This window comes from Erythrolamprus reginae, chromosome 10 (assembly GCF_031021105.1).
Source record: "Erythrolamprus reginae isolate rEryReg1 chromosome 10, rEryReg1.hap1, whole genome shotgun sequence".
Taxonomy (NCBI): domain Eukaryota; kingdom Metazoa; phylum Chordata; class Lepidosauria; order Squamata; family Dipsadidae; genus Erythrolamprus; species Erythrolamprus reginae.
In genome coordinates this window covers 36,853,540-36,880,450 of record NC_091959.1, presented here as the reverse complement: position 1 = coordinate 36,880,450, position 26,911 = coordinate 36,853,540, and the positions used below count along the sequence as shown (strand labels likewise).

Below are 26,911 nucleotides of genomic sequence, written 5' to 3'. Positions count from 1 at the left end.
GCACAGGTTAAATGCAATCCAATTGCTCACCCAATAACTGGGAAATTGAGTCCAATTCTAAAGTCCAGAGAGTCCACACACAATCTTGAACAGCACAAAAACCACGATCTTGCCGAAACAATGAATCAGATAAACTGCCACAAGGCTAAACCAGCACGCTGTTCTTTTTATCTGTAGCACTAATTACAGCAGCCCCACCCAACCACAGGTGGCCTCATTTTCTCTTGTAATAATCCTTCAGTTGTTGTCTCCTATGCATCACTCTACGCATGCATGGATGTGTCATTGATTCTTGTTCAGAATCCAAGGATGATACAGATGATTCTTGATAAATGCATATTTTTCTTTTATGTACACTGAGAGCATATGCACCAAGACAAATTCCTTGTGTGTCCAATCACACTTGGCCAATAAAAATTCTATTCTATTCTATTCTTACGATTCCCAGTAAGAATAATTCCGGTGTAAATTCAAAGTTAGTTGCTGTCATTTTCTGCAACCGATTATGTATTTTTCTGCAGTATTTTTTAAATTTGGGGCATGTCCACCATGTATGAAAGAAGGTCCTTCTTTCATTCCTGTTTCTCCATCCATCCTTCTCTTATTCTTCCTTCTGTCCCCCTCCCCCCATCAATTTATTCCCCTTCCTTCTTTTTTTCTCCCCTTCCCTTCCCTTGCTCCTGAGTCCTGAGATAATTAGCAGTGGGGTGGAGGAGGAGGACCCAGAAAAAACGGGACGTGTGGAAAACAGGCTCCACATTGCTATCTGAAGTGCCAGAGCCCAGGATCTGTTATCCAAGGACAGTTCAAGCGGGCGGCCACACAGATGTCAGAAAGTTTGTGGTGGCAACAGATGTGAAGCAAACCTCCCAATTCCCACTGCCTTTGATCTCTCCTGTTGGAGAATAACATCTTCCCCCCTCTTAAAATCTCTGCATTTCAAACTTTGAGGATTAGAAAGAAAAGGTGGGGGAGAGAAAAATTAAAAAGGAGAAAGCAAAAAGCTAAATGCAGGGGAAGAGGGACCGCCTTCTGCCACGCGAATCCCAGCAACCAGTTGGGTCCCACAGAGTTGGCCTTCTTCGGGTCCTGTTGACTAAACAATGTCGTCTGGCGGGACCCAGGGGAAGAGCCTTCTCTGTGGCGGCCCCAACCCTCTGGAACCAGCTCCCCCCGGAGATTAGGGTTGCCCCCACCCTCCTTGCCTTTCGTAAACTTCTTAAAACTCACCTCTGCCGTCAGGCATGGGGGAATTGAGACATCTTCCCCAGGCCTATATAATTTATGTATGGTATGTTTGTGTGTATGTCTTGTTTTTAAATAAGGGGTTTTAGCTATTTTTAAAATTCAATTCAATTTCAATTCAATTTATTAGATTTGTATGCCACCCCTCTCCGAAGACTCGGGGTGGCTCACAGCAATAATAAAAACAATATTCCAGCGAAAACAAATCTAATATTAAAAAGTACATAAAACTCTATCATATTTTAAAAAGCAAACAACATATACTAGATTTGTCATTGTACATTGTTTTTATTATTGCTGTGAGCCACCCCGAGTCTGCGGAGAGGGGCGGCATACAAATCTAATTAATAATAATAATAATAATAATAATAATAATAATAATATAATAACAATAGCAACAACAAAAATAATATCTCCGAGACCGCCTTCTGCCGCATGAATCCCAGCAACTGATTAGGTCCCACAGAGTGGGCCTTCTCCGGGTCCCGTCAACTAAACAATGTCGGTTGGCAGGCCCCAGGGGAAGAGCCTTCTCTGTGGTGGCCCCTACTCTCTGGAACCAGCTCCCCCCCAGAGATTAGAACTGCCCCTACCCTCCTTGCCTTCATAAACTCCTTAAAACCCACCTTTGTCATCAGGCATGGGGGAACTGAGACATCTCCCCCGGACCTATTCAATTCAATTTATGTATGGTATGCTTGTATGTATGTTTGCTTAAATAATGGGGTTTTTTAATATTTTAAATTGTAAATTATTAGATTTGTCATGAACTGTTTTATTGTGTTGTGAGCCGCCCCGAGTCTACAGAAAGGGGCGGCATACAAATCTAATTAATAATAATAATAATAATAATAATAATAATAATAATAATAATAATACACCTTAGAATAAATTAGAATAAAAAGGAAGTTATTGGGTAAGAGCCAGTTTGATCCATTGGAAAGATTACAGATTAACAGAGTGGGAAGGGACCTTGTAGGTCATCTAGTCCAACCTTCCCCACCACCACCCAGGCATGAGACCCTGCACAATTTCTGACAGATGGCAGCCCAGGCTCTTCTTGAAAGATTCCAGTGATGAAGCTCCTACAATTTCTGAAGGCAACTTCTGTTCCATGGGTTGATTGTTCTCACTGCCAGGAAATTTATTTCCAGGTTGAATCTCTCCTCCATCAGTTTCCATCATTGTTCCTTGTCTGGCCTTTGGGTGCCTTGGAAAATAGCTTGACCCCCTCCTCCTCTCTGTGGCAGCTCCTCAAATATTGGCAGAGGCCAAATAACAAGAGTTGGAAGGGACCTTGGAGGTCCCCCAACCAGAGACTTTACACCAATTCTGACAGATCCCATCTTGAAAGCTTCCAGTGATGGAGCTCCCACAACCTCCCATTGGGTTTATTGTTCTCACTGTCAGAAAATCCCTCATTTCTGTTCTGTCGGGCTCTCTGGTAGAATCCTCCCAAAAATTCACAGGTACAAATTTCAGACACACACAAGTTTGAAAATTCAAAACAATGTTCTTTATAATGAAAATTCACTTAACCTAAGCCCTCTTTTGGAATAGCAAAGAGCACTCGTCTCCAAACAAACTGGTAATTTGTACAAGTCCCTTATCAGTTCTGTGATACTTAGCTTGCAGCTGTGAGGCAATTCACAGTCCTTCTTCTTTCACAAAGTGAAACACACTTTGCTCTGGTTTAGTTTCAAAGCGGGGAAAAACCAGCACACAAAAAGTCAAAGTCAGTAAAGCAGTCACAAAACACAACGATCAGATAATCCCCCACAATGGCCAAACCCACAGGCTGCTATTTATAGCAGCCTCACTAATGACCACAGCCCCACCCAACCACAGGTGGCCTCATTTTCTTTGATAATAATCTCTCAGTTGTTGTTGCCTATGCATCGCTCTCCGCATGCGTGGCTGTATCATTAACTCTTGTTCTGAATCCAAGGAGGAGCTAGAGAATTGATCTCCTTCTGAGCTGTCTGCCACCCTCTCCTCCTCCCTGTCACTCATGTCTTCATGGACAGAGGAGCCTTCATCAGCAGATTCCACCTGGGGGGCAAAACAGGCCTGCAGCATGTGGATGTCTCCCCCACATCCACAGTCCTTGGGGCAGGAGCTGGGCCAGAGCTAACCACAACAACTTCCAGGTCGAATCTCTCCTTGTTCAGTTTCCATCCATTTTCCTTGTCTGGCCTTCAGGTGCTTTGGAAAATAGTTGACCCCCTCCTCTACTGTGGCAGTCCCTCAAATATTGGAACATAGAAACATAGAAGATTGACGGCAGAAAATCATGGTCCATCTAGCCTGCCCTTAGACTATTCCTTGTATTTTATCTTAGGATGGATATATGTTTATCCCAGGCATGTTTACATTCAGTTCTTGTGCATTTACCGACCACCTCTGCTGGAAGTTTGTTCCAAGCATCTACTACTCTTTCAGTCAAATAATATTTTCTCACGTTACTTTACTAGATAAATGGTCAAAGCAATGGAAACTGCAGTGTAATATTTCCAAATGTAAAATAATGCACTTAGGGAAAGGGAATCCTCAATCTGAGTATTGTATTGGCAGTTCTGTGTTAGCAAAAACTTCAGAAGAGAAGGATTTAGGGGTAGTGATTTCTGACAGTCTCAAAATGGGTGAGCAGTGTGGTCGGGCGGTAGGGAAAGCAAATAGGATGCTTTGCTGCATAGCTAGAGGTATAACAAGCAGGAAGAGGGAGATTGTGATCCCGCTGTATAGAGCGCTGGTGAGACCCCATTTGGAATAATTTGTTCAGTTCTGGAGACCTCACCTACAAAAAGATATTGACAAAATTGAACAGGTCCAAAGACAGGCTACAACAAGAATGGTGGAAGGTCTTAAGCATAAAACGTATCAGGAAAGACTTTATGAACTCAATCTGTATAGTCTGGAGGACAGAAGGAAAAGGGGGGGGGGCATGATCAAAACATTTAAATATGTCAAAGGGTTAAATAAGGTCCAGGAGGGAAGTGTTTTTAATAGGAAAGTGAACACAAGAACACGGGGACACAATCTGAAGTTAGTTGGGGGAAAGATCAGAAGCAACATAGAAACATAGAAACATAGAAGTCTGACGGCAGAAAAAGACCTCATGGTCCATCTAGTCTGCCCTTATACTATTTTCTGTATTTTATCTTAGGATGGATATATGTTTATCCCAGGCATGTTTAAATTCAGTTACTGTGGATTTATCTACCACATCTGCTGGAAGTTTGTTCCAAGGATCTACTACTCTTTCAGTAAAATAATATTTTCTCATGTTGCTTTTGATCTTTCCCCCAACTAACTTCAGATTGTGTCCCCTTGTTCTTGTGTTCACTTTCCTATTAAAAACACTTCCCTCCTGGACCTTATTTAACCCTTTAATATATTTAAATGTTTCGATCATGTCCCCCCATGAGAAAATATTATTTTACTGAAAGAGTAGTAGATCCTTGGAACAAACTTCCAGCAGACGTGGTTGGTCAATCCACAGGAACTGAATTTAAACATGCCAGGGATAAACATATATCCATCCTAAGATAAAATACAAAAAATAGTATAAGGGCAGACTAGATGGACCTGGAGGTCTTTTTCTGCCGTCAGTCTTCTATGTTTCTATGTTTCTACTTTTAATCTTTCCCCCAACTAACCTCAGATTGTGTCCCCTTGTTCTTGTGTTCACCTTCCTATTAAAAACACTTCCCTCCTGAACCTTATTTAACCCTTTGACATATTGAAATGTTTCGATCACATCCCCCCTTTTCCTTCTGTCCTCCAGACTATACAAATTGACTTCATGAAGTCTTTCCTGATAAGTTTTATGCTTAAGACCTTTCACCATTTTTGTAGCCCGTCTTTGGACCTGTTCAATTTGATCCATATCTTTTTGTAGGTGAGGTCTCCAGAACTGAACACAGTATTCCAAATGGGGTCTCACCAGCGCTATATGCAGCGGGATCCCAATCTCCCTCTTCCTGCTTGTTCTACCTCTAGCTATGCCATCAAAACGTCTGGGTTCCTTCTTTCGCCATCCCTCTGGGCTTCTCTTCTTCAGAAAAAAAGAAAGAGAATTAATTGCTTGACGTGTGCCTTCACGAATGAATGGCCTTCGGTTAATTTGAGGGATGCTCTGCTTTTCCCAGAAGTCAGGAAGAGGCCTCCGAGGCTGGAGTTTGCACCTGGTGGGTTCTCTCTCTCTCTCTTTTTAAAAATGCCACAAACGATCAATTTCTCCAAGGTTGACAGGACTTTCTTGCTGGGTGGCTCACACCTGAGTGGAGGGAACCTGAGGTCTACACAGGGCGGAGAAACATTTACACCCCTGGCTGATGATGATGACAACAGAATAAAAGGGTTAGAAGGGACCTTGAAGAGTCCAACCCCCTGCTCAAGCAGGAGACCCTATATCAGTGATGGCAAACCTATGGCATGGGTGCCACAGGTGGCATGCGGAGCCATATCAGCTGGCACATGAGCCGTTGCGCTAGCTCAGCAACAATATTCATGTGTATGCCGGCCAACTAATTTTTGGCTCGCACAGAGGCTCGTGGGAGGGCATTTTTGGCTTCCAAGGAACATCCAGAGGGATGGGGGAGGGTGTTTTTACTCTCCCCCAGCTCCAGGGAAGCCTTTGGAGCCCAGGGAGGGTGAAACACAAATCTTCATAAGTGTGTGTGTGTGTGTGAGGATTTGTGTTTCACCCTCCCTGGGCTCCAAAGGCTTCCCTGGAGCTGGGGGAGAGTAAAAACACCCTCCCCCATCCCTCTGGATGTTCCTTGGAAGCCAAAAATGCCCTCCCCTGTATAAAGAGGAGCAAGTGAAGATAGAAGTCCTCAAGGTTGGGAAAATAGTAAGTGAAGAAGACAAACAAATTTTGAATGCAGAAATTACACAAGATGAAATTGCTAGAGTAATTAAAGGGTTAAAACAAGCCAAAGCACCGGGCCCAGATGGGTTTACAGGGGAATTTTATAAAACTTATGTGAATGTTTTGTTGCCGCATTTGGGGAAATTGTTTAATAATATATTGTCAAATCGTGATATCCCGCAGACATGGAAGCTTTCAGAAATTGTTACTATTCCGAAGATGGGTCGAGATTTAAGAGAGCCTGGGTCTTACCGTCTGATCAGTTTGGCAAATCAGGATTATAAAATATTTATGAAAATACTGGCAAATAGATTAGAAAATATTTTACCAAAAATAATTGAAGAGGATCAATATGGATTTGTGAAGGGAAGGAAAATAAGTGAACCAATTAGAAATGTAATGAATGTGATGCACCATGCTACCGCTACTAAAAGGAAATTGGGAATTTTGAAATTAGATGTTTATAAAGCGTTCGATAAAGTTAACCATAGTTATTTATATAAATTATGTAACAAATTAAATATGGGGGAAAAATTTTGTGAAACTATAAAAGAGATTTATAAAGGAAATGAAGCATATATAAGAGTGAATGGACAAAGAACGCAGAGTATTAAAATATTAAACGGCACCAAGCAGGGATGCCCTCTGTCTCCAAAATTATTCGTAATAGCAATAGAGATCTTAGCTAATAAGATAAGACAAGATAACACTTGGGCAGGATATAGAATAGGGGAATTAGAAATGAAAATAAATTTATTTGCAGATGATGCAATTATATTGACCCAGACCCCGATGGAGATGATTAAAGGTATAATAAATATTTTACAAGAGTTTAAGCAGGAATCGGGACTGTCGGTTAATATGGAAAAATCAGAGATTATGTGTTTAAATACAGATCCGAGAGAACAGATAGAAATTAGGAAAGAATCAGGGTTGAAATTAGGACTTAAAAAAATAAAATATTTGGGAATTTGGTTATTAAAAAACCCAGTGAAAATGGAAGAGACTAATTATAGAATAACATGGAGGAAAATGTTGAAACAGATGAGGAGCTGGAAAGATAAAAAGCTAAGGAGACTCTCTAAAATAAGAGCTTTAAAAATGATGATAGCTCCCAAGATGATGTACCTATTTCAGGTGCTGTCGGGGGGGTTATCGGTATGTAAGGTTAAAGAGTGGGACAAAAAATTAAATTATTGGATTGAAGAAGATAAGAGACCAAGAATAAGAAAAAAGTGGTTAATTGCGAATGAAAAAGAGGGGGGATGGGGTGTTCCATGTTTGGAGCTGTATAGGGAAGCTTTTCAAATGGAAAGGTTAATGGAGTTGCAATTAAGTGAAAATAAATGGGCGAAATTGGAAAAACAGATAAACGGGATGAATAATAGAGAATTAATTTTTAGGAAGTGGAATAGGAGAGATATAGGAAAATTAATAGGCCCAATGAAAGGGACTATGGAAATTTGGAAAAAATGGCAAGGGAAAATAGGATTATATAAATCTAAACTGTCATCGCTTTATGTAATAAATAGAGAAAACGAAATTAACTTAAATAGGGTTATAGGAGAGTTGAAGGGAAGAGGGATAACTAAGATAGAACAGTTATACGAGAAGGATGGCAGGCCAAGTAAAAATCGCATAGAATGGTGGTTAGGTAAGGGAAGGTGGCTACAAATAAATGCAATATGTAAATATCTAAATGAAAGGGAGAATAAAGAAGTATTATGGCGGGAGGAGACAGGGTTAGAGAAAATAATAAGAGAAAAAAGTGAGGGGATAAAGGCGCAAGCAACTAATATATACAAATTGCTAGTGCAGTCAGATGGGGACACGATTGATGGATTGACTAAATGGTGGCAAAATGAGATATTAGTAGAGGTACAAGAAATGGAAAATATAGTAGAAGATATAAGGAAAATTAAAAATACAAGAATTAGGGAAATGAGAAGGAAAATATTACATAAGTGGTATTTTACTCCCGTTCAATTTGCACATTTTCAGCAGAATGTTAGGGGGAATTGTTGGCATGGTTGTCAAGATAAAGGAGTGTTTATGCATATGTTTTGGGAATGCCCGATAGTGCAGGAATTTTGGCAAAAAGTGAAAGAGGATATCAATGGAATGTTAAATATACAATGGACAATCACTAAGGAAATGGCAGTACTAGTAAAAAGCAATGCGATGGGAGAATTTAGAGAAATAAAAAAAGCAGCAATAGAAAGTGCTCAGGCAGTAATAGTTTTGGGTTGGAAGGATGCGACAAAATGGACAATGCAAAATTGGTATAGGTACATGGTGGATCATATTCAATTTGAAATTATGGAAAAAAGGATAAATTTGGATAATGAAACTGATTTGGGACAGCTGATGGGACGGTGGGACAAGGTAAGACGATATATGACGAGCAGAATCCGAGACCAAGCTACAAGAAATAAACTAGAATCACTCTATAATATGTAGACAGATATATTGCTCTTGTGTTAAGTGGATTAAAAAAGAAATACCCCCAATTTGGTGGTGGGGAATGTGTGTATGTCGGGGTGATGGGCACAATTCACATTTCACTATGCACTGTTTTATGTTGTGTGATTTTAAATTGTTAAAAATCAATAAATAAAATAAAATAAAATGGGAAAAAAAAAAAAAAAGGGAGGGTGAAACACGAGCCCACTGGGCCCACCAGAAGTTGGGAAACAGGCCATTTCCAGCCTCCAAAGGGCTTCTGGGGGCAGGGAAAGCTGTTTTCGCCCTCCCCAGGCATTGAATTATGGGTGTGAGCACTTGTGCATGCGATAGGGAAGGAAGGAAGGAGGGAGGGAGGGAAGGAAAAGTAAGGAAGAAAGAAAGAAGAGAGAGAGAGAGAGAGAGAGAGAGAGAGAGAGAGAAAGAAAGAAAGAAAGAAAGAAAGAAAGAAAGAAAGAAGGCTTGGCACTTGGGACATAGAATAATAGTGTTGGGAGGGACCTTGGAGGCCATCTAATCCAACCCTTGGCTCAAGCAGGCAACCCTATATCCGTGATGGTGGACCTATGGCACGCATAGCCAGGAACTGGGCCTGGCTAGTCTAGCAAAGAGAAGGACCAGGGAGATATTTATTTTATTTATTTATTTTTATTTATTTTATTTATTTTATTTATTAAATTTGTATGCCGCCCCTCTCCACAGACTCGGGGCGGCTCACAACAGTAACAGAAAACAATATATAATACAAATTCAATAATTAGAAAGCTAAAAACCCATAATTTAAAAAAAACATGCACACAACATACCATACATAAACATTATAGGCCTGGGGAAGATATTTCAGTTCCCTCATGCCTGACGGCAGAGGTGGGTTTTAAGGAGTTTGCGGAAGGCAAGGAGGGTGGGGGCAGTTCTAATCTCAAGGGGGAGCTGGTTCCAGAGGGTCGGGGCTGCCACAGAGAAGGCTCTTCCCCTGGGACCCGCCAAACGACATTGTTTAGTCGACAGGACCCGGAGAAGGCCAACTCTGTGGGACCTAATTTATTTTATTTATTTATTTATTTTTATTTATTTTATTTGTCATACAAATATAGTATTGTATTGTAGTATGTTTAACATAACATAAGGATAAAGTAGAGATAGAAAATATAAAAACGCATTATATGATGGCAGTGTTCCAATACTTGAGGGGCTGCCACAGAGAGGGGGGGGGTCAGGCTGTTTTCCGAAGCACCAGAAGGCCAGCCGAGGAATAATGAATAAGGTTGACCAAGGAGAGATTCAACCTGGAAATAAGGAGGAACTTTCTGACAGTGAAAGCAATCAACCAGTGGAACAGAAGTTGCCTGTGAAGGCCGTGGCAGCTCCAATACTTGAGACTTTCAAGGGGAGATTGGACAGCCATTTACCCAAAATAATGTGGGGACTCCCACTTGAGCAGGGGATTGGACTAGATGACCTACAAGGTCCCTTCCAACGCAAATGGATGGATGGAGGGATGGATGGAGGGATGGAGGGATGGATGGATGGAGGGATGGATGGAGGAATGGATGGATGGATGGATGGATGAATGCGCAGGTAGCGATGGGATTTAGAACCTGTCACTGGTGCAATTCCCAAAATCCAGAAGAAGGTCTCCAGAGAGAATTAAAAAGCAAAAGGGAAAATAGATTAATCCAGAGTCCTACAAAGAGAAACACCCAAAAACAGTAAACACTTGTAAGATTCTTTCATGAAAATTAGTTCAAGTAAATGTATGAATATATAAGTTATATATCTTTCTCACGACTTTTTCTTTTTCCTTTTTCTCATCTCTTTTTTCTTTATCACATATATAGTCATGTGATTGTAATTATTAGGAAAGTAAGATATTTAAAATACGAATCCGAAACAGGCAACGATCTGTATATGACTATTGAGATGTTTTCTTTTTAATGTAATTGAAAATTTAAAATGAAACATTAAAAAATAATAATAAAAAGCAAAAGGGAGTAAACCCCACTCTTCCCAAACCTTAAGAGAAGGATCTTCGCCCTTGGGTTTCCTTTCCAGTTGGACAAAGCGTCTCCCGGAAGGCCAGCCCGAGCCGAACCTTAGTGCCAAAGGACGCTGTTTTCTCTGGTTCAACTCCCCGTGCTGAGAATGCGGCCTTTTCATCTGGCATCGCTCAGGCATCAAATGCCACTTAACAACTCCCTGGGGTGAAGCCGATGATAAGTTTCCCTATTCTTAGGAGATGGATTCAGGAAAAAAAGACTCCTCGGTTGTGTTGTGGACAAGTGGTTGTAACTGGATCTAGGCGAAAATGCTGAGAGGTCAAGTGTGAACTTGATAGGCCAATTCGACAGACAGGGTTTCGGGAAGCTGTTGATGGGTCCTTGGCTACGGCCGAGTTTTTATTTTTCTCCTTGCTTTCAATATTATGTGCGTGCTGTCTGGCTGGTTTTAGGTCCTGTCTTACTGGGAATATATATATGTATGTATGTGTGTGTGTATGTATGTATGTATGTATGTATGTATGTATGTATGTATGTGTATATGTGTGTGTATATGTGTGTGTGTGTGTGTGTGTGTGTGTGTAGATTGTTCTGAGTTCGGGTTTTGCCCCGTGTAATATTTTGCCTGTCTATGCGACGTTTTGGTGAAATCACATTCACCATCATCAGGCTAAAGTTGTAAGCTTCGTCCTGCTTTAAATATAGTTTGTCTGCAACTGCCATTTGTTCCTTATGAATAGTGGTGGGGGTGGAGATTTGGTTTGAATGTAGCAAATAGATTGGGTGGCTATGTTTTAATGATTTGATTGGTTGGTGGAATCACATTTAGTTGAAGGATTGACATGGTGATGATTATGAGATATTTTTTTGTTTAGGGCTGGTTTCCAAATTTCTGGTAGGCGGGACGTGTCATCACGTTTATTCATACAGAGGGGATGTTTTTCTATCTCTATGGCTTCCATGATTATTTTTTTATATACATGTTCTGTTTTGGAAAGGAATTTAGTTTTTTCGAAGTCAATTTCATGTCCTGTTTTTTTAATGTGCTGGACAAGGGAGGAAGTTTTTTCTTCTTTTTTTGACTGCATATATACAGTATATATATATATATATACAGTGATCCCCCAGTTATTGCGTCCCCGACCATTGCGAACAGGGTAATTTGCGATTTTTCAACCCGGAAGTCAAAATACCATCTACGCATGCGTGCCCTTTTTTTCTATGGGCACGCATGCGTAGATGGCAACCGGGAGATCAGCTGCTGGGCGGCTTCCCTGGGTCTTCCCCCTCTTGCTGGCATCAGCGAGGAGTTTCCCCACCGCCCACGCAAACTCCTCGCTGCCGCTCGCCCGCCCTTCGCCTGCCCACGCCGTTCGCTCCCCCTCTTGCTGGCGGGAGGGCGAGAAGCCCTCCCCAGCACCCCGCTCGCCCGCCCTTCGCCGCTCGCCCGCCCTTCGCCCTGGCGGAGAAATTCCAGCCCCCACCTGGTCCCGCCCGATCCTCCTCCCTGAGGCAGCTCGCCCTCCCATGGCCGCTTCCTCCACCCTCCATCGCAAGCCCTCGCCACCGCAGCCAACGCGCGCTGCGATCTTCAAGCCCGGCTCCTTTCGGCCCAGCATCCCGGGCCAAGCAGCTGCCTTCCGTGACTGAGCCTGGCTGGCCCGGAAGATCATAGCGCGCGTTGGCTGCAGCGGCGAGCGAAGCCAAGCCGGCAGCAATGTCGCCGCCGCTGCAGCCAACGCGCGCTACGATCTTCCGGGCCAGCCAGGCTCAGTGACGGAAGGCAGCCGCTTGGCCCGGGATGCTGGGCCGAGAGGAGCCGGGCTTGATCTGCTGAGCCTGGCTGGCCCGGAAGATCGTAGCGCGCGTTGGCTGCAGCGGCGGCGACATTGCTGCCGGCTTGGCTTCGCTCGCTCGCCACTGAGGAGCCGAAGATTGGGGGCGGCGCGGCTCTTTTAAAACATCGCCGCCGACATGGGGGGCTTGCTAGCACCCCCCCAAACCCGGGTTGGGGGTTCGGGGGGTGCTAGCGAGCCCCCCCATGTCGGCGGCGATGTTTTAAAAGAGTCGCGCCGCCCCCCAATCTTCGGCTCCTCGCTAGCGCTGCAGAAGTTTAAAACACCATCTGCACATGCGCAGATGGTGTTTTTACTTCTGCAGCGCTACTTCGCGAAAACCCGCTCGTTGCGGGGGGTCCTGGAACGGAACCCTCGCAACGAGCGGGGAATCACTGTATACTGTTAATGAATACAACACCTTTGGGAGTTCCCAAGTGCGGAAACGGTGGACCACAGGGGGGTGCGAGTTGGAAACGCCCCTGAGGAATCTGGATACCAAAGGAACGTGAGCAAAGGATATCCAGGTGTCACAAGCGATGATGGAGGAAAGAGCTGCAGTTTGCCGCTTAATGGTATTCGGGGAGAGTCCCTTATCTAGGCCGTGCTTCAGGAATCTTAGGACCTTGGAGAGGGAAATGCGAATCGGCCATTTTGAAGGAGATTGGTAGTCGAGGAAAAAACAGTAATAAAAGAGCTCCGTGCCCTTTCTTTGCCTTTTCGCTGCCGTTTCTGCTTCACTGTGAGTACTATGGAGGCAAGTGGCAATGCAGATCAAGCTCTCCCATTGGGATCTGCAGCTTCTACCCCGGTGCCCAAGCCCAAAGATAAGGGGAAGATAAGAGTGAAATCATCTCAATCATCTTCCTCAGCTATCAAGGAGGCCGAGAGGCAAATTCAGGCCCTTGAACAAAAGCTGGAGGCGGCCCTCAATGCTGCTCCTTTGGCCAAGTCTGGACCATCGCTGGGTCTTGATCTGGTGACTGGCCCACCAACCCCAAGAGCTCCTGGGGAGGTTAGAGTCGATAGGGATTGGTCTCCTGATCACCAAGCACTGCCTCAGCTTCCCATTCCTAGAAGCAGGCCGGGATCAGCGGGTCAGGAGAGACCAGTGTGGGGGTTTTCCCCTCAGGCCAAAATGGTTCCAGCGGCTACGTTCACCCCTACAGCTGCGGGACTCAGGGCTCAGCCTAATACGTGGCAAGATATGTCACCGGCCATTCAGGAGTTAATTACTAATGCCTACTCACAGGGCATAGCAGTTGGAGCACAACAAGGGCCTCAACAACCAAGGCAAGCCACAAGCCGGGATCTCTGGTCTGCACCGCCCCTTTCAGGTTTAGGATCTGTGACTGAAGAGCCAGTGTTAATGGAGGATAGTGACAAGGACTATGATATGTCAGAGGATGAAACACCTCCAGAACAGCCGCTGGTAGCGGGTCTGTTTAAACAATCCTCGTTCAGGACACTATTATATAAGGCAAAGCAGACAATGGAGTTAAAGGATCCGGCTCAACCTTCACAAGCCATACCATCCAGATCCTCTACTCTGTTGAAGGAACCTAAGCCTGAAACAGACCATGTCCCGGCATCAGAGATCTTTGTACAAAGCATTAAAAGACCGTGGCAGTATCCGGTGGCGGCCCAGGGACCATCAGTGGTAGAAAGAAAATTCTACACGTTTGACGATGAAGTGGAGGCCCTGCTTCGGTTCCCCCCTATAGACCAGCCGGTTGTAACTCTGGTTTCCAACGCTCTGGTTCCTGCTGAGATGGGAGACAATTTGAAGCCAGAGGACAAGAAAGCCGAGGTGCTTCTGAGAAAGACACATATGATGGCCGGATGGGGGTTCCGCGCATCAGCGGCTACATCCTTTTTTAACAGAGCCTCCATAGTATGGATTGAGGATATGCTGTCTCACCTGGGGCCGGAGGAAGGGAGAATGCGCCAGGATCTTAGTAAGTTGTTGGCAGCGGCGGAATTTTCAGCCGATGCCACCTTACATGCTGCCAAATTCGCGGGCAGAGGGATGTCCGCCACCCTTGCATCGCGTCGACTGCTGTGGCTGCGCAGTTGGCAAGCAGACACTAAATCAAAATGGCGCCTGGCCTCATCGCCTTTCCAGGGGTCTCAACTCTTTGGAGACATATTGGAAAAAGTCCTCATTGAGGACAAAGACAAACGGAAGATACTTCCCAGGTCCAAGAGGGGACAAGATCGCCGCCAGAATCCTTACAACCGGCGCCAGTCCTTTCGCTGGGACACTTCATGGTCAAACCAAATGTTTAGACCCTTCTCTCACGGCAATTTCAACCAAAATGCCTACAGGAATGACCGAGCGTCCTTTCAAGACAGGACAAGAGGATATCAACCTACTAGGCGCCCATTTCGTGGTTCCAGCCAGAGGGGTTTTAAACGCCCCAAATGACTTTCCCATGACACAGCCAGTAGGAGGGAAGCTCCGCCTTTACAGTACCTCCTGGCATGCCACATCCTCAGACAAATGGGCACTATCTACAGTAACACAGGGATTGCGGTTGGAGTTCATTCAGCCCCCACCCAACCGATTCCTGCACTGTCCAAAACCACGGAACCCCATCAAAAGGAACGAACTACTCCAAGGTATAAGCCACCTCCTGGAGATCCAGGCCATAGAACCTGTGCCCAAACACGCAGAGGGCACGGGATTTTATTCTATGGTGTTCATAGTCCCCAAGGCATCGGGGGGGTGTCGCTTAATTCTGAATCTGAAACAGTTGAATCTGTACATTCTTTACCGAAGATTCAGGATGCACACTCTGCATACCATCCTAGCGGCAGTGCGTCCTCAGGACTTCCTTGCCTCCTTAGACCTGAAGGAGGCTTATCTACACGTGCCGATCTTTCCACCGCATCGCAAGTATCTACGATTCTGTGTAGAGGGGACACATTATCAGTACAGGGCCATGCCATTCGGCCTGTCATCGGCCCCTCGCACCTTCACGAAGTTGCTGGATGTGCTTACAGCGCATCTGCTCGCTCAGTCCGTCCGCCTGATGGCATACTTGGACGATATAATCGTTTTGTCCAAGTCCCAGGCAGGGGCGCACCGAGACCTCCACCTTACGATGAAGTTTCTGGAGGAACACGGCTTTACAATCAATATCCCCAAGAGCCAACTGCAAGGCTCCTGCATCTGGGCTCGATAATAGACACAACTACGAGCATCGTGTCACTTTCACCGGACAGGCAGGACAACATCATAGCCTTGATAACCTCCATCCAGAGACAACAGAAAGTCTCCCTAGCCTCATTGTCCAGGCTGCTGGGGACCATGGTCTCGTGTATAGGGATCGTGCCGTGGGCCAGGCATCACATCCGCCCGTTGCAAGGGTTTCTGCTTCCGGCCCAGAGAGCAAAACTGGGCCAGTCATGCAAGCAAATCAGGCTCCCACAGAGGGTCAGGAAGTCTTTGGCCTGGTGGACTTCGCCAGCCCTGTTTCAGGGGTGTTCATTCCAGACTCACGATCAGGTCGTCATGACTACAGACGCCAGTTTGTCGGGTTGGGGCACGCACATAGGCCTCCAAGTGGCACAGGGACTGTGGACCAAGGAGGACCTCAGCCCGGTAAACATCAACCTGCTGGAGCTCCGGGCTGTGTTCTTAGCGCTCCAACACTTTGTGGCTTTGGTTCAGGGGAAACACGTGTTAGTCTTAACGGACAATGTGGCAACAAAGGCCTACCTCAACCACCAGGGAGGCACGAGATCACCACGCCTCATGAGGGAGGCCATGGCTCTTTTCAATTGGGCTGAATACAACTTGGCCTCTCTCTCTGCGGAGCACATAGCAGGCGTCAACAATGTCCAGGCCGATTGGCTGAGCCACACCACCTTGGACCCCACGGAGTGGAGACTGGATCCGCAGTTGTTCCACAAGATCACGCTTCGATTCGGGACTCCGCTGGTGGACTTGTTCGCCTCTCACACCAATGCACAGCTCCCCAGGTTCTATTCTTGGTTCCATTCACCCACGGCGGAGAAAACCAATGCCCTGAGGTCGAGTTGGCCACGCGGCCTCTTATACGCTTTCCCTCCAACGAATTTGATTCAAAGAGTGATAGACAAAGTTCTACTGGAGGAGGCGGAAGTTTTGCTTGTCGCACCACATTGGCCACGCCGCCCGTGGTTCTCGGACTTAATAGCTCTGTCGATCTCCCCACCTTGGAGGATTCCGGACAAGATAATCACACTCAGCCAAGGGTCAGTTCATCACCCAGACCCGCAATGGTTTCAATTAGCCATTTGGCATTTGAAAGGAACAAGCTGAGGGAGCAATCTTTACCAAACAGTATCATTGCCACAATGCAGGCTGCCCGCCAGCCATCCACGTCCAGGATCTATCAGGCAATGTGGTCGGCCTTTTGTAACTTCTGCAAAGAAAAAGGTATGGAACCGGAAAGGGCTCAAATAATTACTGTGCTAGAATTTTTGCAATTAGGCCTCGAAAAAGGACTATCTCCAAACACACTGAGGAGGCAGGTGGCGGCATTGGCAACCGTTATTCGGTTGCCAGAATACCGCTCTTTGGCTATTCACTCTTGGATACGGGACTTTCTCAGGGGTGCTATGAACAAACACCCTCCACCACTGCATAGATTCCCAACGTGGGACTTATCCCTGGTGTTGAAGGCTCTGACTGGTCCACCCTTTGAGCCTTTGAGATCCATTCAGCTCAAATTTCTTTCCATCAAGACGGCCTTTCTAGTAGCTGTCACATCAGCCAGACGTGTATCGGATTTGTCTGCGTTATCCACCAGACCAGACCTTTGCATCTTTTATCCGGACCGAGTGGTCCTACGTTTGGACCCGACCTTTCTTCCTAAGGTCAACTCGTTGTTCCACAGAAAACAAGAGCTGATCTTGCCGGATTTTTGCTCGCACGGGAGCCACCCTACAGAACTTAGGTGGCATAAACTAGATGTTAGACGAGCGGTTAAAATCTACATTAGAAGAACCGAGGCCTTTAGGAAGTCTGAGTCGTTGTTTGTCTCCTTTGCAGAGCCGAAAATGGGCCTGGGCGTTTCTCCCAGTTCGATCAGTCGATGGATCCGGGACTGCATAGGGGAGGCGTATAAGGCTAGAGCTCAGGAACCACCTCAAGGGGTCACAGCGCACTCTACTCGCAGTGCAGCCACGTCAGCAGCTTGGAGAACTCAAGCCTCGATCGAGGACATATGCCGGGCTGCAACTTGGACAGCACCTTCTACGTTCACTAGACATTATAGACTGGATGCCTATGCTTCAGCTGAGGCATCTTTTGGGAGAAGGGTATTACAGAGGGTTTGTTCCTCTCCAGCTGCCCTGACTTAACAATCTCCCTCCCATTTAAATTGGAACTTGGGTATATCCCATATTGGACTCTCCTTCCAGATGCAATGGAGAAGAACCGTTGTACCTATTATATTACCTTTTGTTTTTAAAACTGAGCTCACTGGGGGCAGGCAAGGGGCGGTGCCTAATATTATGTTAATTTTAAACTCAGTCTCGACCAATAGGATTGAGAATAACCCATATTGGACTCTCCTTCCAGTGCACTGAGAAGACCGTTCAGGTAGGTACAACGGTTCGTCTCCCTTAATTTTCAAATTCAGCAAAAAAAACATTTTTGCTGTATTTGAAAATTAAGGGAGACTAATAAATATATTATTTATTTATTTATTTATTTATTTATTTATTTATTTATTTATTTATTTATTTATTTATTTTGTCCAATACACAATACACATTGAAGAGGATAGACAAGTAGTAATATATATAAAGAAAAGGATAGAAGAAAAGATATAAAAATAGAGGAGAAGATATATGAAAGGAAGAAAAGATAAAGGAGATAAAGGAGAGACAATTGGACAGGGGACGGAAGGCACACTGGTGCACTTATGCACGCCCCTTACTCACCTCTTAGGAACCTGGAGAGGTCAATCGTGGATGGTCTAAGGGAAAAATGTTGGGGGTTAGGGGTTGACACTACTGAGACAGGTAAAGAGTTCCACGCTTTGACAACTTGATATTTTTTACAGTCAAGTTTGGAGTGGTTAATATTAAGTTTGAATCTGTTGCGTGCTCTTGTGTTGTTGCGGTTGAAGCTGAAGTAGTCATTGACAGGTAGAACGTTGAAGCATATGATTTTGTGGGCAATACTTAGATCGTATTTTAGGCATCGTAGTTCTAAGCTTTCTAGACCCAGGATATATATATCTTTTTTTCCAGCTTTACCAGCCTTTTTCTCTAGAGAGCTGGGTTTATTTATTTATTTATAAAATTTATATGCCGCCTAACTCCGCTAGGACTCTGGGCGACTTACTTTAAGAAACAATTAAAAGACAACACAGAATTCTACCAGACTTGGAATAGATGGTATAATTGGGTTAGCCAAAAAAAAAAAAAACCCTTAAAATTCTAAATATTCATATTACAGTCAAATATATTATTCTTTAGCAATCTTGTTATTCTTTATTATTCCTTTTTTTAAAATATTGGACATAAGTATGAAATTAACACGGCCAAGTTTCTTATGAACAAATATAGAAAGTAATAGTTAGAACGCTGTAGTTGCAATGCCAACAAGTAGGTTGGCAAACTTATGTTTTGTATGTTTTGTTTTTGTCATTAGTCTTTGTTCTGTATTTGTTTTGTCTTCTTTTTAATGTTAATAATTAATAAAGTATTAAAAAAATAAAAAAATAAAAAAGACAGTTTTAAAATGCATTAATAACCCTTTAAAAAAACCATACACATCTCTCAATCACTCATGGCTGAATCAAGATAATGTGTAATAATAAGCAAGGGGGGGGGAATTGTTATAAATGAATAAGCTGCAAAAACAATTAGCCTGCAATTCAGCAGGTGTAAATATTAAGCTCTGATACCAAAACAAACCATGTATAAAGCACAATGCTTTATTTTATCTTGAGTGTATATATGTATGTTGCTATCCCCCTTGTCCTTTCATTCTTTTTCTCTTTCCTTTTTTCCTATGGATTTCTATGCATAAATAATTATGTAATTTTATGCACTTTGTAAATGTTGTATTGTTGGATTGTGTATACCCCCCTTTTTTAATGTAAATAACTAATAAAGTATTTTTCAAAAAACCCAAGATAATATCCTAGCTGCTCCAGGCTTGCTGGAAAAGCCAGGTCTTAATGGCGTTTCCATATTAGTTGCGCACAGATACATGGGCTTAGCCAGAGGTGGTTTCGCAGGGGTTCGGTAGAACTTCTAGCAATATTGGGTTGCTATCCGGTATGGGCAGTCATGGGCAGCCAAAATTTTTACTGCCATACTGTGGGTGTGGCTTATTTTGTGGGTGTGGCTTAATAGTCATGTGACTGGGTAGGAGTGGCTTGCCAGCCATGTGACCAGGTGGGAGTGGCTTGAATGATCATCATCGTTCAAGTGAACTGTTAAGTCCTCGACTTACAACCTTACCATTGTCGCTCTCTGGGGTGACAATTTGCTTCGCGATTCCCACGCTCCCCTTCCTGGGTAGCTAGGTGAACAGGTGCTGCCAGAAGTATAAATGCTGCCAGCACCGCTTCCACCCACGCCCTCTGCTTGCACCTCAGGCAGGAGGTGGCCGCGTGAAGCTGGAGGGGAGCTGGGCAGGAGAGAGGGAAGCTTGTCCGAGGCCAGGAAGGAGGAAAGAGGAAAAAAGCAAGGAGCTCAGATGCAGGAGCAACAGCAGGGAAAAAAGGAGAACCAAGCCCAATCCAGTAATCCAGGAAGTGACAGCCGTCGATCAGTTGGAACTGCGCACGCATCTTCATTTCCGCCGGCGGAACTGCATTCCACCCCGTCCTGCCTGCTGCCCACCGCTGGGTATGGGCCACATTGTGCACCCGTAGCTTCTGGGATCTGAGATTTTGGAAAAGGGCAGCAAACAAATCTAATAAATTATTATTGTTGTTATTCTGTGCATGTGCAGAAGCTGAGAAAGGAGCAACCAAAATGATCACGGGTCTAGAAACCAAGAGTTGCGAAGAGAGACTGCGGGAACTGGGCATGGATAGCCTAGAGAAAAGGAGGGCCAGAGCGGACATGATAGCAGTCTACAGGTATACGAGGGGTTGCCACAGAGAGGAGGGGATCACTTTATTCTCCAGGGCACCGGAGGGCCGGACGAGGAACAACGGCTGGAAGCTGACCAAGGAGAGATTCAACCTGGAGATAAGGAAGAACTTCCTGACGGTCAGAATGATCAACCAGTGGAACAACCTACCATCGGACATTGTGAACTCCAATACTCTGGACATTTTTAAGAGGAAATTGGACTGCCATTTGGCTGGGATGCTATAGGGTTCCTGCTTAGGCAGGGGGTTGGACTTGATGACCCGCATGGTCCCTTCCAACTCTAACAATAAATAAAGAAACAAATAAATAAATAAAACTAAAAGTGCTGTGTTCTAAAAACTCTTGCTTAGCAATGGAATTATTTTAGCTCGATTTGTGGTCGTAAGTCAAGGACTATACCCGGCTCTGCGGCCTCCCCTGCTGCAGGGAAATCTTTTGTTCCAAGGGACCCTCCCTGCCAAGGGAACATTTGTTTGCTCCTTCGTGGGCTGCCCAACAACGAGAATCAGATCAAAGAGGAGGCGACAGGAAGCGAAAGAGGAGGTGAGGAAATGAACAAAGACCTTCTGTGTAAACACAGTGTGGTTAAATGCAGAGTTTGGGCTGGAAGGGGGCGAAACAGCTGTCCAAACCATGTTGGGGGGGTGTAGGTGAGAGGTATCGGTTGGGCCATCCGAAGGACAAGATTTGGCTGAGAAGCAAGAGTCCAGATTGGTCTCCTGTGATCTCCAAACTCCTTTGAACTTTGTCTGGTATCTAGCAAGTTCTTGTTTAAGGAGAAAGGCAACCTAGAATTAATTAATTTGTTTGTTTGTTTGTTTGTTTATTTATTTAATTCATTTGTCCAATACACAAATACATAGGAAGAAAAATAGACATGTAGTAATATATATATAAGGGTAAAGTGAACTTAGAGGAGAGGATATATGAAAGAAAGAAAATATATATGATAAGTGAGAGAAAGGAAAGACAATTGGACAGGGGACGAAAGGCACACCAGTGCACTTATGTACGCCCCTTACTGGCCTCTTAGGAACCTGGAGAGGTCAATCATGGAGAGTCTAAGAGAGAAGTGTTGGGGGTTAGGGGTTGACACAATTGAGTATGGTAATGAGTTCCACGCTTCGATAACTCGATCGTTGAAATCATATTTTTTACAGTCAAGTTTGGAGCGGTTCGTATTAAGTTTGAATCTGTTGCATGCTCTTGTGTTGTTGCGGTTGAAGCTGAAGTAGTCATTGATTTTATTTGTTTATTTAATTTATTTATTTGTCAAACATGGAATACCGTGCTCAGTTCATATGTATGGATGCAAAGCTGGTGAAAACATAAAATAAAAATTTACCAAAAAAAGAGAGGAAAAGAATGCAAACAAATTCAAAAAGCAAATTAAGCGATTACTTCAAACCAGCCTTGACCAACGAGGAGGGAAGGGAGAAAAGAGTTGAGGACAATCCAATAATAAACTGACATTCACCAGGGATCTTAGGAAAAGGTCAGGCTTATCAAAGGCATTTTAACAAGGCTGTAAAAATAGCCACATCCGAAATCTCGAGAAGCCATCTTCGGATTCCTTTTCCAGAGATTAAATCCAGCCACCTGTGATCCCAAAAAAAGGTTTGAGTTGCATTTCCTGGGGTGGGTAGAAAGCCCCCCCCCCCCGTCTCTGCAAACTGGAATGCAACATGCCGCCCCCACCGGAGGCCTGAGGAATCAGAGCTTTTGCCCAGAGGAAGGATGACTGATCAGGGATGATCCTGGCTTATTTGCACTCAACACTTTTGCTCGCCCACCCAAAAATAGATGCCTTCACCGAATTCTTACTTGCTTATTTATTTAGGGGACTCTTACGAATCCATTTGACCCGTAGAGTAAATCAGAAACTAACCCCTTGGCTTGAGCCAAGGCTCCACTACAAAGAAGTGACTTGACAAGTGACGAAGATTAAAAGGAACCGTTTTGATTGTAACTGACCAGGTTAAGGAGTTAAGTCTTGCAACCCAGTATGCAGCATTGGAAAGCGCTCAAGCGGTAGTGGTATTGGGTTGGAAAGAGTCTATAAAATGGACATAACAGAACTGATACTGGTACATGGTGGATCACATTCATTTTGAAATCATGGAAATAAGATTAAACAATTTTGATGAAAATAAATTGGCTGATGGTACGATGGAATAAGGTGAAAGATTATATGTTGAGTAGAATTTGCGACGAAAATGTGAAAAATAAACTCCAATCACTCTTTGAATAGTAAACAAATGCAAATTAGAGCTAAGGAAATAAAAGAACATAAACTAGTAAATATTTGAACCCCCCGCAATTGGTGGTGGTGGGCATTGTCAGTCGGGTGATGGGCACATGCACTGTGCACTGTTTTATGTTTGTTTCATGTAACCTTATGTGCAAAACCAATAAAAATATATTTTTTTAAAAAAAATCTTGCAACCCAGTGCAAGATTTGCACTTGGGGAAGAAGTGTGACATAGTATTCTGAAGAGTGGGCAGGATGAAGTTGAGGCGGCCCGAAGGGAAAAGAGGTTTTATTTCACTTTAGGGAAATAAATTCAAATTAAATAACGATTTACCATTTTACTTGCTCTAATTAATCACACACACCCTTCTTTTTTTGGCCTGGTACATAACTTTAACAATTCAACAGCAAAATCTGAGTGGGAACAACTCCTCCCTCCCTCCCTCCTTCCTTTCCACCTCCTCTTCTCCTCCTTCTCCTCATCTTTCTTTCTTCCCTTTCTCCTCCTCCTCCTCCTCCTCCTCCTCCTCCTCCTCCCTCTATCTTCCTTTGTCTCTCCTTCCCCTTCTTCCTTCTCCTTCTCCTCTCCTACTGCTTCTCTCTTCCTTCCCTTCTCCTGCTCTCTCTTTATTATTATTATTATTTATTAGATTTGTATGCCGCCCCTCTCCGCAGACTCCTTCCTTCCTTCCCCTCTCCCTCCTCTCCTACTACCCTCCCTTCCTTCCCTCCCACATTCTCTCCTTCTGCTCTCCTCCCTTCCTCCCTTCCCTTCTCTCCTCCTCCTGCTTCTCCTGCTCCCTCTTCCTTCCTTCTCTTCTCCTCCTTCTCCTCCCTCCCTCCCCTTCTCCTCTCCTCCTGCTTCTCCTGCTCTTCCTTCCTTCCTTCCTAATTCCTTCCTTTCTTCTCCTCCCTCCCTTCCCTTCTCTCCTCCTGCTTCTCCTGCTCCCTCTTCCTTCCTTCCTTCCTTCCTTCCTTCCTTCCTTCCTTCCTTCCTTCCTTCTTTCCTTCCTTCCTTCCTTCCTTCCTAATTCCTTCCTTCCAAATTCCTTCCTTCTCCTTCTCCTCCCTCCCTTCCCTTCTCTCCTCCTCCTGCTTCTCTTGCTCCCTCTTCCTTCCTTCTCTCCTCCTCCTTTTCCTCCCTCCCTTCCCTTCTCTTCTCCTCCTGATTCTCCTGCTCTTCCTTCCTTCCTAATTCCTTCCTTTCTTCTCCTCCCTCCCTTCCCTTCTCTTCTCCTGCTCCCTCTTCCTTCCTTCCTTCCTTCCTAATTCCTTCCTTCCAAATTCCTTCCTTCTCCTTCTCCCCCCTCCCTTCCCTTCTCTCCTCCTCCTGCTTCTCCTGCTCCCTCTTCCTTCCTTCCTTCCTTCCTAATTCCTTCCTTCCAAATTCCTTCCTTCTCCTTCTCCTCCCTCCCTTCCCTTCTCTCCTCCTCCTGCTTCTCCTGCTCCCTCTTCCTTCCTTCCTTCCTTCCTTCCTTCCTTCCTTCCTTCCTTCCTTCCTTCCTTCCTAATTCCTTCCTTCCAAATTCCTTCCTTCTCCTTCTCCTCCCTCCCTTCCCTTCTCTCCTCCTCCTGCTTCTCCTGCTCCCTCTTCCTTCCTTCCTTCCTTCCTTCCTTCCTTCCTTCCTTCCTTCCTTCCTTCCTTCCTTCCTAATTCCTTCCAAATTCCTTCCTTCTCCTTCTCCTCTCTCCCTTCCTCTGCCTCCCACCCAGGTTCAAATCTGAGTTGGCTGGGGCATCTCTCCCCCTAAGAAAAAGAATCTCTCTATAAACTCCACTGTGTCATTTGAAGAAGAAGCAGGAGGGAAAAGGTGTGATGGAACTCGGGTCGTAGGAGGGCAGCCGGGAGCTTGCCAAGCCTCCGACAAGAGCGGGCTTGCCTGAGTGGCTCTCAAAACACCTGGAACTCCCAGCTCCTTATCTCTGGTTACAACACCCCATCCGAACGCTTGGCAAGGAAAGCCAGATAAAAGGAAGAGACTAAACGGGGCCGCCAGGGACAGGGCAGGGGGCGTAGCTGAACGGCTGAGGTCAGGCAGGTGCGCCTGGGGATGAAAGCGAGCGCCTGGTTGCTCAGCCTCTTTTTCCAATTCAGGCACCCCCCCCCCCCCAACAATTGCGATGTTCTGACACAAACGCAAGAGATCCGGTTTCTCTTGCCTGAAGAGTGAACCCGGCTGATGTGTGGATTGTCCAGATCTGGCACTCAAAGCACCTGGCTAGAAAGGTGGGGGAGGCTGGGAGTTCTAGTCCTGTTTTAGGCATGAAAGTTGGCTAAGGTGACTTTGGGCCAATCACCAGGAGACTGGGAGTTCTAGCACTGTCTTAGCCATGAAAGCCAACTGGGTGACTGGGCCAATCAATTAAATTAAATTAAATTTATTAGATTTGTATGCCGCCCCTCTCCGAAGACTCGGGGCGGCTCACAACAACAATATAAACAGTATAACAATGGAACAAATCTAATAATAAAATTACATTAAAAAACCCCAACAATTTAAAAACCATACAACACATACATACCAAACATAAAATATAAGAAAGCCTGGGGGAGATGTCTTAATTCCCCCATGCCTGGCGATATAGGTGGGTCTTGAGTCGCTTGCGAAAGTCAAGGAGGGTGGGGGCCGTTCTAATCTCCGGGGGGAGTTGATTCCAGAGGGCCGGGGCCGCCACAGAGAAGGCTCTTCCCCTGGGGCCCACCAAACGATATTGTTTGGTGGACTGGACCCGGAGAAGGCCAACTCTGTGGGACCTTATCGGCCGCTGGGATTCGTGCAGTAGAAGGTGGTTCCAGAGGTATTCTGGTCCAATCATCAGAAGATGGTGAGTTTTAGTCCTGTTTTAGGCATGAAAGTTGGCTAAGGTGACTTTGGGCCCATCACTAGGAGACTGTGAGTTCTAGTCCCGCCTTAGGCATGGAAGCCAGCTTGCTCACTCTGGGTCAGTCCTTCTCAGCCCAACTCACCTTGCAGGGTTGTTGTTGTTGTGGGGAAAATAGGAGGATGAAGTTGTGCTACATATGTTCGCTCCTCGAGTATTTTATAAAAATAATAAAGGGGAGTTACAAATAAAGTAAAATTAAAAAATCTTTGGAGGCCTGGTGTTAAGTTCTGGTGGGTTTTCTTCTTTTCCTTAGCATTTTATCATTTTTAAAAACAATGACATCACCAGTAAGAAGATCCTACCGTACATCTGTTTTGTTTTTGGCATGTGGGAAAGGAGTAGCAGAACAGCCTTGGCCACTTAATGGCGAAGGGATGGTGCCAAGAAGCTGCAGTGCCCTCCCCAGGCTATTATACAAAGCCTGATAGGAGTCCTGACTTCCTTAATAATAAACATCAAAAAATCTTTTGCAGGATGTCTTCAAATTAATTTAACACACTGTTTGCATTGCCCTCGTGTGGCTGAATGTAAGAAAACTTTTCTTAAACAGCTGGGAAGAGTTCTGAGCTCAAATTCCATACAAAGAATCAAATAGAATAAAAGAGGGAATGGAATGAATGGGATGAAAAGAATAGAATAGAATAAAGAGAAGGAGAAGAATGAGAAATGTAGAAGCAAATAGAATAGAATAGAAAATAGAATGAAGAATAGACTAGAATAAAATAGACAATGTTGTGGTCAGCTCTGGCCCAGCTCCTGCCCCAAGGACTGTGGATGTGGGGGAGACATCCACATGCTGCAGGCCTGTTTTGTCCCCGGTGGAATCTGCTGATGAAGGCTCCTCTGACCAAGAAGACATGAGTGACAGGGAGGAGGAGAGTGTGGCAGACAGCTCAGAAGGAGATCAATTATCTAGCTCCTCCTTGGATTCGGAACAAGAGTTAATGATACAGCCACGCATGCGGAGAGCAATGCATAGGCAGCAACAACTGAGAAATTATTATCAAAGAAAATGAGGCCTCCTGTGGTTGGATGGTGCTGTGGTCATTAGTGAGGCTGCTATAAAGAGCAGCCTGTGGGTTTGGCCATTGTGGGGGATTATCTGATTGTTGTGTTTCGTGACTGCTTTACTGACTTTGACCTTTTGTGTGCTGATTTTCCCCCGCTTTGAAACTAAACCAGAGCAAAGTGTGTGTCACTTTGTGAAAGAAGAAGGACAGTGAATTGCCTCACAGCTGCAAGCTAA

The 26,911-nt window shown here is 44.8% G+C and overlaps 1 protein-coding gene across 5 annotated transcripts in view; it reads left to right on the top strand.

Annotated features, from left to right (window-relative positions):
- The window catches only part of LOC139173059 (transmembrane protein 132D-like), a 504,596-nt gene that overhangs the window by 52,920 nt on the left and 424,765 nt on the right, over positions 1 to 26,911 (top strand). The window contains exon 1 of one of the 5 annotated variants that reach the window (XM_070762531.1): positions 21,053 to 21,071. The exons of the other annotated variants lie outside the window; for them this stretch is intronic. The gene's annotated coding sequence lies outside the window, so the exon portion shown is untranslated. Of the gene's footprint in view, positions 1 to 21,052; positions 21,072 to 26,911 lie in introns of those variants that run through there. 5 annotated transcript variants of the gene reach the window in all.